The 13,876-nt window shown below is 44.4% G+C and overlaps 1 long non-coding RNA gene across 2 annotated transcripts in view; it reads left to right on the forward strand.

The window, feature by feature from the left end:
- LOC103000689 (uncharacterized) overlaps window positions 1-13,876 on the forward strand; it is a 72,859-nt gene that overhangs the window by 21,193 nt on the left and 37,790 nt on the right. For both annotated transcript variants that reach the window (XR_009005813.1, XR_451627.2), the window contains exons 2-3: window positions 247-347; window positions 1,856-1,980. This is a non-coding gene — a long non-coding RNA (uncharacterized LOC103000689). The remainder of the gene's footprint in view (window positions 1-246; window positions 348-1,855; window positions 1,981-13,876) is intronic.

Genomic DNA, 13,876 nt, shown 5'->3' on the forward strand with positions numbered 1-13,876 from the left:
TTTCTGAATCTCAGCATCTGTGTGGCTAAAATATAGATGCTAATATCCATCTTACTGTCTCACCCACATTTGGCCCCCCTTGCCCCAGCTGGACCCAGCTAAATGCTTACAAAGCACTCTGTCTATGTCACTGATCTCATTAACATGTTTAATAATCACCACAACTCTGTAGGAATATAAACCCAGGCAGTCCCAGGCCAGAGCCATGTTCTTGACCATGATGCTTTCCTGCCTTTGTCTGTGCAGGGCCTGCCCCGACTTGTCCCAGACGGTGATCTCTGCCACTGGTCATCTTGTGTCTAAGCCCAGGATTCCTTGAAAGCAGATCCTGAGACAAAGACTGATGGGTAAGTGGCTTATATATAATGCAAGCAGGGACACAGGGCCAGAAACAGAGGGGGCAGGGAAGAGGGAGAGCCCATGCGAAGCTGTGCTCCAGCTGAGAGGAGCTGAACACAGATGCAAGATGGCCACTCAGGGCAACTGGTGCTCCAATTTTGGGACACTGTGGAAGACTGTAGAAAGCATCTCAGAAGTGGCACATGCATGAGTGCCCAGAGATTCCACCCTGGGGTCAGAGAAGTCCAGGACATAAGGAAAGAGACAGATGGCAGGTGCCTCAGGTGAGGTGCTGCCCGGTCACACTTGTGAGAAGCTGGGGAAGCCATGGCTAGAGTAGGAGTACGTGAGGTCAGGGTCCAAGAGACCCTCGTATCTCAATTCCGCTCCTCCGGGTCCCCAACTTGCATTTATTGTTTCCCTCTGCCAAACCTATCCTACCCTAGTTCCCACCATTGATCCTGCACTCCATTCATTTATTTAGTCATTCACCATATATGTGTTGGCCACACTCTTTGAGCCAGACACAGAGTTGCTGTTATCGGATCTGGTCTCCGCTATGCAGGCTTTGTCCTTTCCCACCTGACTTCCCTGCTGTCACTGCTCTGAGGCCCAGCATCATGGGTTGTGCTCAGAAGGAACCCCTCATGTTCATCTCTGGCCCTGTGAATCCACCACTGACCACCCCCACCAGCTGGCTCTCTGCCTAGTTAATGGGGGATTTCTGCACCTCACCGTTTCTTTTAAAACTTAAATTATGTGCTGTAAATTAGTGTTTCCCAGAGTGTGTTCCAAGTAACAGATGATCAGGTAAGAAGGGAGAGGGGAGATCTTGCTCTCCAATCAGCCTAGGAAACACTAAAAACATCCCACTGAACACCTTGGGAAATCTCAAATCTTAAGAGTTTATAGAGGGCTTCCCTGGTGGCACAGTAGTTAAGAATCTGCCTGCCAATTCAGGGGACACAGGTTCGAGCCCTGGTCTGGGAAGATCCCACATGCCACGGAGCAACTAAGCCCATGTGCCACAACTACTGAGCCTGCGTTCTAGAACCTGTGAGCCACAACTACTGAAGCCCGTGCACCTAGAGCCCATGCTCTGCAACAAGAGAAGCCACGGCAATGAGAAACCTGTGCACTGCAATAAAGAGTAGCCCCCTCTCACCGCAACTAGAGAAAGCCCACATGCAGCAACGAAGACCCAATGCAGCCAAAAATAAAAATAAATAAATTTTTAAAAAAAAAAGGAAAAAAGTGTTCATAGAGAGGGCTTAACGGGGTTCAGTCACATACACCATGCAGATGATGTCAACCACACATGCTCTCCCAAGGCAGCTCATGTTCTCTTTGGAACAGCTTCCAGTGTGGGAACAGGGGACAGAGAATACATTCCAAGGACAGAGGATGGGTGAGGAGCCTCCAATTGCCCTGTCCCAGCTTGCAGGGCATATGGTGGTCATGTTCTCTCCATGACCTCCCCCAACATCTGATTTGACTTCTCTGCTCTTCTCCTCAGTCTCAAGGATGGACACACAGCCAGTCAAACAAACCTCAACTTCCAACATGACACGATCCAGAAATCAACATCTGCAGCTGAGATTCGGGGGTCATTTGTCACTCGGCAAAGCTGTCTAATACAGTGTGAGTACTTCATCTCTTAACAGGGAAAAGTGATGATTATGATATTGAACCAAATATCAAGAGGTATTTCCTTGGGGGTCTCTTGGGATTAGCTGGCCTTTTGAGAAAACTATTGCCTAAATTGGGATCCTAAACAATCAAACTTTTACTCCAGTGAGAGAAATAACATTTAGTGACCACTTACTCTGTAGAAGCTTTGCATGCATTATCCTATCTTACCTTCTCAACAAAACTATGCAGGAAGTATTTCTAGTCTCATTTACAGAAGAAGAAACTGAACTAAGAGTTTAACTGACTTTTTCAAGGTCACACAAAGGATGACCAGGATTTGAAATAGGCCTGGAATTCAGACAAAATCTGTATTCTTTCCCTCACATCATGCTAAAGTAGCACTCATCAGCTACTGGGGATGCTAACAAAGGCTTCCTTTGAGGGGCCTGTAATGAGCTACATTCAGCACAAAAGGCATTTCCCTCCTGACACCATTAAAATATTTATCACAAAACAACTTAGTAAAAGAGATTCCCCCATTCCCCCCAAATTATTGAAAATATTTCTCCCAACCAAAATGAAAAAACTCTTGGGATTTTTTAATTTTTTAAATTTTTTAAATTTTTTATAATTGAGTCTTTGAGTACTTCCCCAGTGATGTAATGTTGAAACAAGGGATCTTTGAATTCTAGCAGACAGAAAATAAGGAAGTATCTCTGAGACTCTCAATGATCCTTGGAAACATCCGCTCATGGAGAACAATTTCTGCTAACTGATGCCAGCCATGATTCTAGTCTTCTAAAAGATGCCCTGCTGGCCATCTGCTTAAAGGGGCCTCAGCCAATCAATAAAGGTTTTTGTTTTTTTTTTTTTGTTTTGTTTTGTTTTTTGTTTTGTTTTTTTAATATTTATTTATTTATTTGGCTGCATCGGGTCTTAGCTGTGGCACACAGGATCTTCTTTGAGGCAAGCGGGCTCTTCTTTGCGGCGCGAAGGCTTCTCTCTAGTTGCAGCACGTGGGCTTAGTTGCCCCGTGGCATGTGGGATCTTATTTCCCCAACCAGGGATCAAACCCATGTCCCTTGCATTGGAAAGCAGATTCTTAACCCCTGGACCACCAGGGAAGTCCCAATAAGGGTTTATTGGAAGACTTTCTTGTGCCAAACACCATGCTGGGCGCGGAGGGCACTTTACATACATTATCTTGTTTCTCATAAATACACCATGAACTACTGTTAATCCCATTTTACTGAGCAACCAGACATTATTATGATTTTTAGAGAGCCCGGGTTACTTGCTAAAAGCCAAGGTGGGATTCTAGCCCAAGTCAGAGTGGAGCTGTCCATGTCATCACCCTCATTCTTGCCTCCCACTTTATGGAAGCTGCTGTGGCCCCCCAAACACACGGGCTCTCTCCAGCCTATGCACTTTAGTCCATGACCTTCCCCCTCCTGGGACACGTCTCTTCCTTCTCTGATTTCAGAAATCACACAGGTCATGACCATGTTACAGGTTGTGTAACCATGGTTTCTTAGTCAGCTCAGCTACCATAACAAAATACAATAGAGTGGGTGAGTTAAGCACAGATCTGGAGGCTGTGAGATCAGGGTGCCGCCAACATGATCGGGTTCAGGTGAGGACCCTCTTCCTGGGGTGCAGATGGCCACCTGCTCATTGTGTCCTCATGTAGCCTTCCCTCATTGTAGAGAGACAGAGTGTGAGCTCTGCTGCCTCTTTCTCTTCTTACAAGGACACTAATCTCATTGTGAGGGCCCCGTCCTCATGACCTCACCTAACCCAATTACCTGTCTAAGGTCCCACCTCCAAATAACACCACCTTGGGGGTTAGGGCTTCAACTTATAAAGTTGGGGGAACACAAGCATTCAGTCCATAAAGCATGGGCAATTCAGGGGGCATCTCCTCTCCCCTCCTACCCCCTTACCTCACCCACTCATTCAGCAGATCCTGAGTGTCCCCTGTGTGTCAGACATTCTTCTATATGCTGCAGACGTAACAAGGGACAGGAGAGAAGCAGCCCCTACCTTCATGGAGCTTACAGCTTCCAAGCTTCTCTTCCAGGAAACCCTCCTCACTTAACCCTCTTTTCTCTGATCTTCCCTTTGCTGATTCTCCTTTGTATCCTTTGATCTCAGTAAAAACCTTTTGAGCACACACTCCTCTGCATATGTATTACTTATTTACAAATTATATGCATATTCTAATATATAATATAACAATACAGGTATCCCCCACTACCTGAAACCTTTCGTAAGCCAAAGTGGTGCAAAGCGAAGAAGCAATTACCTTAGGACACATCTTGCTCATGGATGCACAAAATAAATGGAGATAAAGCACAGATGCTCATAGACACAGTTCAAAGCTATGCTGACTCCTTGCTGAGATGCTGAGTGTGGTTCCCAGGGAAGCAGCTCTCGGTTCTCTGGGTGCTCACTCCCTCTATAATGGCTGCTGCAAAGCAAACGCTGAATGCTATTTTTGATTTCTTTTGGTTATCAAAGACAGGTACTAATGTGAGTTTTCCTTAGTAACAAAGTGGCATAAAGTGAACTCTCGAAAAGTTAAGGGATACTTGTATACAAAACATCAATTTTAAAAAACACAGATAAAAAATTGGGGGAAGAGAAGTCCTAAGTGATTTCCTCACATAGAAATGGTGTGAATACATGGTATGAACACAACCTTCTTTGGATCCTCTGGTCCACGCAGGGACCCCGACTCCCCAGCACGCGAGACCAGCACGGCTCTCACTCACCCTTTCGGAATTGACTGTTTAAAACCTGTCTATCTCCCCACCTTGAAGACTGTCTCATTCATCCCTCTGTGTGCCCAGTCACAGAGTGGACTCTGTAGACTTTTCAGGAAATATACACACAAATGAGGCATTGATATTGTTACAATGACTATGATCACAGCTCGAAGATTTGGAGGAGAGGACAATTCTGTTCTTAGGCAGGTCTTCCCATGGTTCCTTGGTTGGATCACCCAAGTTTCTAGGTCTTGAGACCCCGTATTTCTGAAACCATATTTCTGAAACCAATTTCTGAAACCAATGCGGTTCACCTGAAACCAGTGCCAACTGAAACATGTGACCTGACAAATATGAACGTTAAACGGTATTGAGGGCTTGCTGGCATCAGGCACGGTGCTAAGTATTGATACTTTAAAGCTGCCTCTGTAATCTTGCCAACAGCCTCACAAGTGTGTTTTATGCCACTCTGCAGAAAAGAGAACTTGGACTTGGACCCGTTGAGCAATTTTTCCAAGGTCACAGAGCTAAAGCTAGAGGTAGAATTGAGACCAGCCCCCAAAAACCACCTTTTTAATCACTAAACCAAGCTGATTGCCAAAGGACTATTGCATAAGCCCTGTGTCAATATATGAATGTGCATTTGTAGAAGAAAGACTTCGTCTTGATTTAGGAGTATATTTTAAGCACATCTCCATCGTGGGGATATTTTTATATCTGGGAAATAATGGGATGATGGGGTTACTGAGTGTTATAGTATGTGTTGCCTGGAGAGCACCTGAAGCCCAGGTATTGGGTTTTGTTGTTCCTTAGCCCAAGGTGACTCGACTGGTTGGAATTAGAGCAGGGCTTCAGACTGAGCCCCACTGACTGTCATACCACTATCTCCCTCACGCCAAGCTGCTCTACTCCCTTGAAAAATTGTGCAGTATTATTATTGCAAGCAAATAGCCCGAATTCTATCCTGAAATTGCTCCAGGTGTCAGGGCTCTCAGAAAGACGCTCTTGCAGCAGCTGACCTTTAGCTAGTCTCCTCCAACTGTGACCCAATCAGGCATAATGAGTTTAGAGCAGGGCTTAGAACTGTTTTCTCCTCTTTGCTTTTCTTTTCTCCCAGCCTTTATCGGTATTTCAGCAGAAGGCTGTTTTTCCTTCTGCACTTATTTATATTTAGCCTGAACATCCTGTTAATTACAGAGCAGTTAAAGGAGAATTAGGGACACTATATATAAATTTGCCATTTATGCAAATTGCAAAGAGAGAACAAAGAAAAATTAGCTTAATTAGTGTAATTGCTTAAAAAGCGGGAGGCGAGGCAAACACAGCTTTAATCAAAGAAGAGGCAAAGGAAGTCTCAAGGAAATGGTGACCCAAATCAGCACAGATTGGAGGGCTCTGACCTTTCAAGATTTCAAGACCTTGCTGAGACATTGGGATGACATGAGGCCATGGAGGGGAGAGGCAGAGAGTTCTCAGTATAAAAATGCCATGTGGTTGCTTAAGAAATGAAATAAGACCCTTGCACTTGGAAAGTTATTGATATTCTTATGAGTGTGGGCACCTGGTGGAGGGTTTGAAATATTGCAAGACTGTCCACCAGCAGAAGGATTACAACTCCTGAAGGCTCAGATAATGGTTAGCATTTTTCAGCCATAAAGTATTTTTTAATCAAGGTATATACATTATTTTTTTAGCCATAAGGCTATTGCATACCTAATAGACTACACTATCGTGTAAACATAACTTTCAGTTGCACTAGGAATTCAAAAATTTCGTGTGACTCGTTTTATTGTGATACTCACTTTATTGTGATGGTCTGGAACAAAAATTGCAATATCCCCGAGCTATACCTGTAAAAATGTAGGAAGCCCAGTTAAATTTTAATTTGAGATAAACAACAAATGTCTTTTTAGTGTAAGTATGCTCCATGACATTTGGGGGGATTATTTATAATAAAAATAAGGAATTGGTTGTTCATCTGAAATTCAAACTCACTGGGTGTCCTGTATTTTTTTCCAGCAGCCCTCCTGAGGAGGTACACAGGAGAAGTTCTTAATATTTCTCCCCAGGACCACAGAAAAATCCAGGGCTTCCCCTTGAAAGCAGAAAACTGTTCCCTGGCCAGGGGCAGGTCCCTTCAGCCTAGCATCATATTACCGGAGAGGCGGAGAGGGAAAGAAGCCATGAATAGAGCCATGAATGGAACAGTCATGGGGCCAGCGGAGGGGATGGGGACTCCAGGGAACAGTGGGCTCTACACTTCTGCACCCTGATGTCCAACCCCAACTCCCCAGGTCTTCAGTAAAACCACCAGACACAGAAATGCCTGTGTACCTTAGGCGTTCTGTGTTCCGTGGAAATCAAGGAGAGGGCAAGAGCTCTATACCTGGGCAGGTACGCTCGCTCTGCTCTAAGGCTTTGCATATTTTAACTCATTGAATCCTCACGACAACCCACGTGAGGCAGATTATATTGGCCTCACTTTGTAGATGCGGAGACAGACACATAGAAGCTAAGGGACTCCTAAGAGAGTGGCGACTAAGCAGAGAGCTGGAATTTAACCCAGGCATCTGGCTCCTGATGTTTTATCACTAGGGTGACCATATAATTTATCATCCAGATTGGGATGTATTTGAGAGTGAAAGTGTGCACTATCAAGAATTACACTGGGAAAGCAGGTGTAAATGAAGTCTGTCCTGGGTAAAGCAGGATGTATGGTTGTCCCACACTCATTACCTATGCCTGAGGTGGCTGCAAGTATCACAAACTTTGCAATGTCTCCTAACAGACCCCAAGCTAGACTAGCCTTTGTCTCCACTATGGGAGACCCTGGCTGTCTGAGGATGGGGTAGGGTTAAAGAGACTCACTTCTTGGATAACACCATTCAGCCCTGTCTAAAGCAGCAAAAGAAGTTCAGTATCATATAATTGCTTCATGCCCACTAGTGTGTGGGTTACTATTTTATTTACCATAATGTTATTTGCCTGTGCATTTTCTATACTGATGTTGAGATCCTAGAGCAGGAATTGAATTTTTTATCTCTGTATCCTTGATGATTAGTGCAATACTTGATTCAGTAGAGTCAATCAGTAGAAGCCTGTACAGTGAATAATGGAATGACTTAAAGAGCTCCAGCTTCAGAATCATCCTGTGAGCCTTCAAAATGTGGAAGACACTTGAGAAAAAAATAGGATCTGTTTCCTCTCTCTCTTTCTTCCTTTCTTCCTTTTCCCCTCCCTTCTTTCTTTTCTCTTTTCCTCCAACCCTGTCCACCTTCCCTCTGGTCTTCCATTCAGTGCTGCTACCATCCAAGCAAGAGGTCTAGGTCTGTCTCTGCAAAGCTTGTGTCAGCCCTGTTAGCTTAAGGTGGTTCTGGCTTCAAGTAAACTTTCTCACATGGGCTTTTGGGTCAAACCAAGGATGAAATATGGTGTCTCTCCTGAGATGTAGAAACACCTAGAAAATCTCACCAAGGTTCAGGTATGTTCATCCCATGGTTCTCTGCAAGCCATGGCTTCTAAGAGTACTCTCTGGATTCATCCATGCAACAATTTTTTTTTTTCTTGGATAAAAGGTGCTAAAGAAGATGTGCTCTAAGATTGACAGAAATAGATATAACTACCCCCAAAGAAGGGACTCCAGGATAGCAGCAAGACTGGAAACAACTGCATGAGGAGCAGATCAAGGAAGTGAGGTGTTTGGGCTGCAGAAGAGAGTGGGCATAGCCACTGGCTCCAAATGCCTAAAGAGCTGGTATCTGGGAAGGTAGGCACTGGACCAAGTGTCACCAACAGACAGAACAAAGCCCAGTGGAGAAAAGCAACAGAGTTAGTTTTATTAAGTATGAGCCACACATTTTTTAAAAATTAATTATTTATTTATTTATGGCTGTGTTGGGACTTCGTTTCTGTGCGAGGGCTTTGTCTAGTTGCGGCGAGCGGGGGCCACTCTTCATCGCGGTGCGCGGGCCTCTCACTATCGTGGCCTCTCTTGTTGCGGAGCACAGCCTCCAGACGCGCAGGCTCAGTACTTGTGGCTCATGGGCCTAGTTGCTCCGCGGCATGTGGGATCTTCCCAGACCAGGGCTCGAACCCATGTCCCCTGCATTGGCAGGCAGATTCTCAACCACTGCGCCACTAGGGAAGCCCGAGCCACACATTTTTAATGGATGTAGTAATAATCATTCTTTAATAACTGGTTATTTACAGATTTTTGATGTGTTGAATCTTTTTTTTTTTTTAAGATTTTTTTTTTTTGATGTAGACCATTTTTAAAGTCTTTATTGAATTTGTTACAAAATTGCTTCTGTTTTATGTTTTGGTTTTTTGGCCACGAGGCATGTGGTATCTTAGCTCCCTGACCAGGGATTGAACCCTCACCCCCTGCATTAGAAGGCAAAGTCTTAACCACTGGACTGCCAGGGAAGTCCCTCATGTGTTGAATCTTGTATTTTGAACCTAATGATTGATTTCCCCAACTGGTGGTGGTTGTCCCTGGTGGACAGATTGGATAAATCAGAGAATGTGTTGAATGCAGACAAAGTGATCAGTTGTATGGTGGTTACTGTTTTATTCCCAAAGCTTCTGTTCCAATATATCCAATTGTCCTGGGTCTTAACCCATTTCCCTGAAGGACTGTAATCCCTTTTGGGTTTACCAGATGCTTAGGGTTGACTTGGGCACTGTGTGGGAGGGGAGCTCACTATAAATCAGATATGTCCCCGCCCTCCGAATTTAGCAGAAAAGTAAAGAACGTCCGAGTGAGTTTGAGGTTCTTTTGACTTCCAGTTCTACCTCCCAGTTTTCACTGAGAAGCCCTGTCCTAGAGCCTCAGTGGAGAGGTAACTTAGAGGTAATCTAGTGAGTGTCTCAGACCTTTCATTTCCTTTATCTCACCTGATATTCCCAAGGACATGGGTTAGGGTTAGGGGTGCCTATTTTGCCTATTTTCAGATGAGGGAATTGAGGTTCAGGTTCAGGGGAATCATGCCAGCTGCACAGAGACACATCCAGGAAGCCCCAGAGCTGATTCTTCAGGTCCTAAATCCTGCAATGACCCCTTTCCCTACGCTGAGACTCGCGACTGTTGCAGGTGGTACCGGGTAGGGAGCAGTGAGCAGCACACCCTGCCCCACCGATTACTTGCGCTTTAGGAAAATAAGGCGAACCTCTGGGGATTAAACTATAACATCACTGAAAACCAAACGGCCATGAAAACTGAAAGCCATCATGGGAGAGAAAAGCTCTGCAAACAGCACAATATAGGAACATATAGCACATGTCCAGCCCCCAGGGGGCTCACACACTTAGGGAAGGAAGGCAGGTACACAAATGACTACAGAGCAGGAAATACTTGGAGCATTTTGGGTGATCCCCAAGCAAGAATGTGTCATGTAGGAGTCTTAAAATGAGCTTACTGAAAGCACATTGTTGTGTTCTGTGGGCTGCAACCAAAGGATAACGTGTCCCACCAACTTAAACACACCAGGCACCGGCTCATGGAGCACATTTTGATAGTGCTTAAGAGTAGATGATCTTTACAGAATGAAGTTTCTAAAAAGACATCCTGCTCTTCTAGTAGGATGAGACGTACCGAAGAAAAGGGAGGGGGCTGGCCTTTTTGTGGGGAGCCTATCAATTGGATAAAAGGGGATTACTACTCACCGGCAGATGTAAAAGCTTACAGGACTTTTTGAATGACAAGGGATGTGATTCATATTCCAAGTTCCTTCATTAAGAACAGCAGGGTTGCCCAGAAAGGACAAGTTCAAATCGGGTTTGTTTACAATTTACATGTTAAGGTGGGATAAAGAGACTGTTTCAGGTATCTATAACTGTGTAACAAATTACCACCGAAATTAGTGGGCTAATGTAACAGTTTACTTTCATCTCTCGTTGTTCTGTGGGTTGACTGGGCTCCGCTGGATGGTTCTCATGTGGAGTCCCTCAGGGGTGGCAGTCACATGGAGGCTGGGGATGTGGTCATCTGAAGGCCTGACTGGGCTGGACGTCCAGGGTGACTCACTGCACGGCTGCCAGCGGTGCTGGCTGTCAGCTTGGAGCTCAGTTGCAGTTCTCAACCAGAATACCTACAAGTGGCTTCTTTATGTGCCTTGGGCTTCTCACAGCTGGTGGATGGGTTTTGTTTTTTTTGTTTTTTTTTTTTTGGTGGATGGGTTTTGAGAGGGAGTATCCCACAAGCAAGAGTTCCTAGAGGACCAGGCAGATGCTTTCAAGGCTTCTTATGCTTTAACTTCAGAAGGCCCAACAGGTCAGTTCTATTGATGAAGGCCAACCTTCTCTGTGTGAGGAAGAGGGGTACAAACTGGGCCTACAAGGATAAAATGATACAGCCTGTGCCTTTGGGAAGCTAAGAACTAATCAGGACAATAGACGTGTGATTTCATATCTGGGATTAACTAAATTGGCTGTGCTGATAAATACTTTACCAGGCCATGGTGAGGGCACTAAAGGAAAAAGTAGTTGAGGAGGGTGGGGAATCAGAGTAGGCTTCATAAAAGAGTTGTAAGCTCACACAAAAGCAGGAAAGGGAAGTTACTATTTGTCCTGGACAGTGTGTGCTTGTGTGTGTGCTTATGTAGAGGGGGAAGAGATGAGGGAGAGTATTTGGCAATTCAAAAGTGAGAAAACAACATCACAAAACAAAACAGTCTGATGCCTTCTGGGAGTTGGAAGCTATGTAGCAGAAAATCCACAAAGGGCTGCAATTGTACAGGATGCTAATATAAATCATCTAAAAGGATTCATTGAATAAGTAAGCTTAGAAACAAAGTTAAACTTCCTGTAGTACTTCTTAGATTTTATAATATGCTATTATGTATTTTGAATTTTGGCCAATTTTGTGGGATGGTGGGCGAGCCAAGAGTGTAAAATATTTCCTGAACATTTTTTAAAGGCAAATATGCAAGTAGGACTGGCATTGTCTAGATAGTAATTTGGAAAATGTTGGTTTTGTACTAAGAAGGTAGTATGGCAAATGAGATTGCGGTAATTGGTGAAGGCTGGACTAAGAGGTTTCACCATTATCTTCAGGACAATTTACACATACTTACTGAATGCCTACTACATCCCAGGCACTCTTCGTAGCACTGGGGATCTCTCAGTGAACAAGGTAGAAAAAGAATCCCTATCCCCATGTAGCTTTCCTTCTCCCTGATAGAGACAGATAGTCAGCAAGATAAATAGGTATAATATATAGTGTGTCAAATGGTGATAAGCGCCATGGATAAAAAAATAAGACAAGGAGGGAGGGAAAAGAGAGATAAGGATTTTATATCAGCTGGTCACTGAGAAATGACAAGTGACCAAAGACCCAAAGGATGGGGCCTGGTTCTGAAGATCTTCCTGAAGGCAGAGGACTCTGGTGTATTGAAGCAAGAAAAAGGGGACCAATATGACCAGGTGGAGTGATTCTGGGGGAAGGTCCTGGAAGAAGAGCTCCACCAAGATGATCAGATTGTAGAGGGCCTGCAGGGTCCCCAGGTCTTTGGCTTTTATCCCAAGTGAGATATGAAGCGCTTAGAGGGCTTTGACCACTGGAGTGATAAGATTGACTTACTTATAAAAGGACCTCTCTTGCTAATCTAGGAAATAGAACAAAAGGGACAAAAGTAGAGACAGGGGACTCATGAGAAGGGTCTTACATTAATCTGGGTGAAATATGTTGCTGGCTTGTACCAGAGAGGGAGCAGAAGAGTTCTTGAGAATTGATTGGATCTGGATATACTCTGAAGGTAGAGCCAACAAGATTTGCTGGTAGATAGGGTGTGGAATATGAGAATAATCAAGAGGAATCAAGGTGATTTCAAGGTTTTTGGCTGAGTATCTAGAAGGATGGAATTCCTGTACATGGGCGGGGGAGACTTTCAGGAGGAGCAAGTTTGAGGAGGAAGGTTAGAAGTTAGATGTTACAGGAGTTGGGTTCAGGAAACCTGTAGACATTAAAGCAAGGACATTGTGTGATTGGATTAACACTTGAGGAAAAACAAGCTAAACCTCTCTGGAGCCTTAGGGAGGATGAATTGGAGAGGAAGTACGAATAGCAAGAGGTGCTCGGGAGTAAGGGGAGGCATTTCAGGTGCTAAAACCAAAATCCAGAATCCTGATGATAAGAAGCTGATTAAGAGCAGCAGGTTGAGAAGTAGGTTTAGATTCACAGAGGCAGCGACAAGGAAGGCAAGGAGGTAAAATCAGTAAGTTTTCACAAGTGGCCTAAAGTAGGGGAGAGGAGGTAAAAACCAGAGATGCTTACAGTCCAGGATACCGTGCGGATGGTGGCCCTTTTTCTAAGATCAGGAAAATAGAAGATGGAGCAGTTTGGTGGAAGAAGATATTGATTCTATGAGGAACCTGAACTTGAACTGCCCTAGTAAACTCTATATGCAGATGTCCAGGGGCCAGTTGATGTGTTGATTTATGGCTCACTACATGTCTCCTTTTCCCCAGCACCTCTGCAGTTTGCAGGGTCCTATGACTAGTTCCTGCTAACTGAGTAGGGGCAGAAGTCATCTGTGTCACTTCCAGATGGGAGGATTTAAGAGCCATTGTACAACCATCCCCCTTACTATCCCCCGCCACAGAGACTAGAGGTCATGCGTTCAGAGTTCATAACAGAGCATCCACCAGCCTGGGTCCCTGAGTGACTCTATGGAGCTCTGTCTACCAACTTCTGCTGGACATGAATCATGAGACAGAACTGCATATTTGATACATAAAGCCCCTGAGTTGAGGGTAAATTCGTTACTGCAGCATGACCTATGCTCTCCTTATTAATATGGTTGGATATATATGTATGAAACTCAGGAGAAAGTGTTGGAATTTTACCAGTATAAATATGACAGTTAAGTCTGGGAAATGAATGAGATGGCTTCGTGAGAGACTGCAAAGTGAGGGCAAATGGAAAGACTCTGAAAGACAGTAACATTTAAAAAGAAGAAAGATAAAGAGGAGCCATGAAGTCTGAGAAGGAGCATTCAGACACGTGGAAGAACTAAGAGAGTCATGGGAACCAAGACAGCAAAGAATTTTAAGAAGAGGGAGAGGTCAGAAGTGTCAAGTGCTTTGGGATTCATTCTGATTCAATTCATTTCCGTTTGTTTTAGTTTTTCAAACATAGA

The sequence above is a fragment of the Balaenoptera acutorostrata genome, chromosome 17 (genome assembly GCF_949987535.1).
Source record: "Balaenoptera acutorostrata chromosome 17, mBalAcu1.1, whole genome shotgun sequence".
NCBI lineage: Eukaryota > Metazoa > Chordata > Mammalia > Artiodactyla > Balaenopteridae > Balaenoptera > Balaenoptera acutorostrata.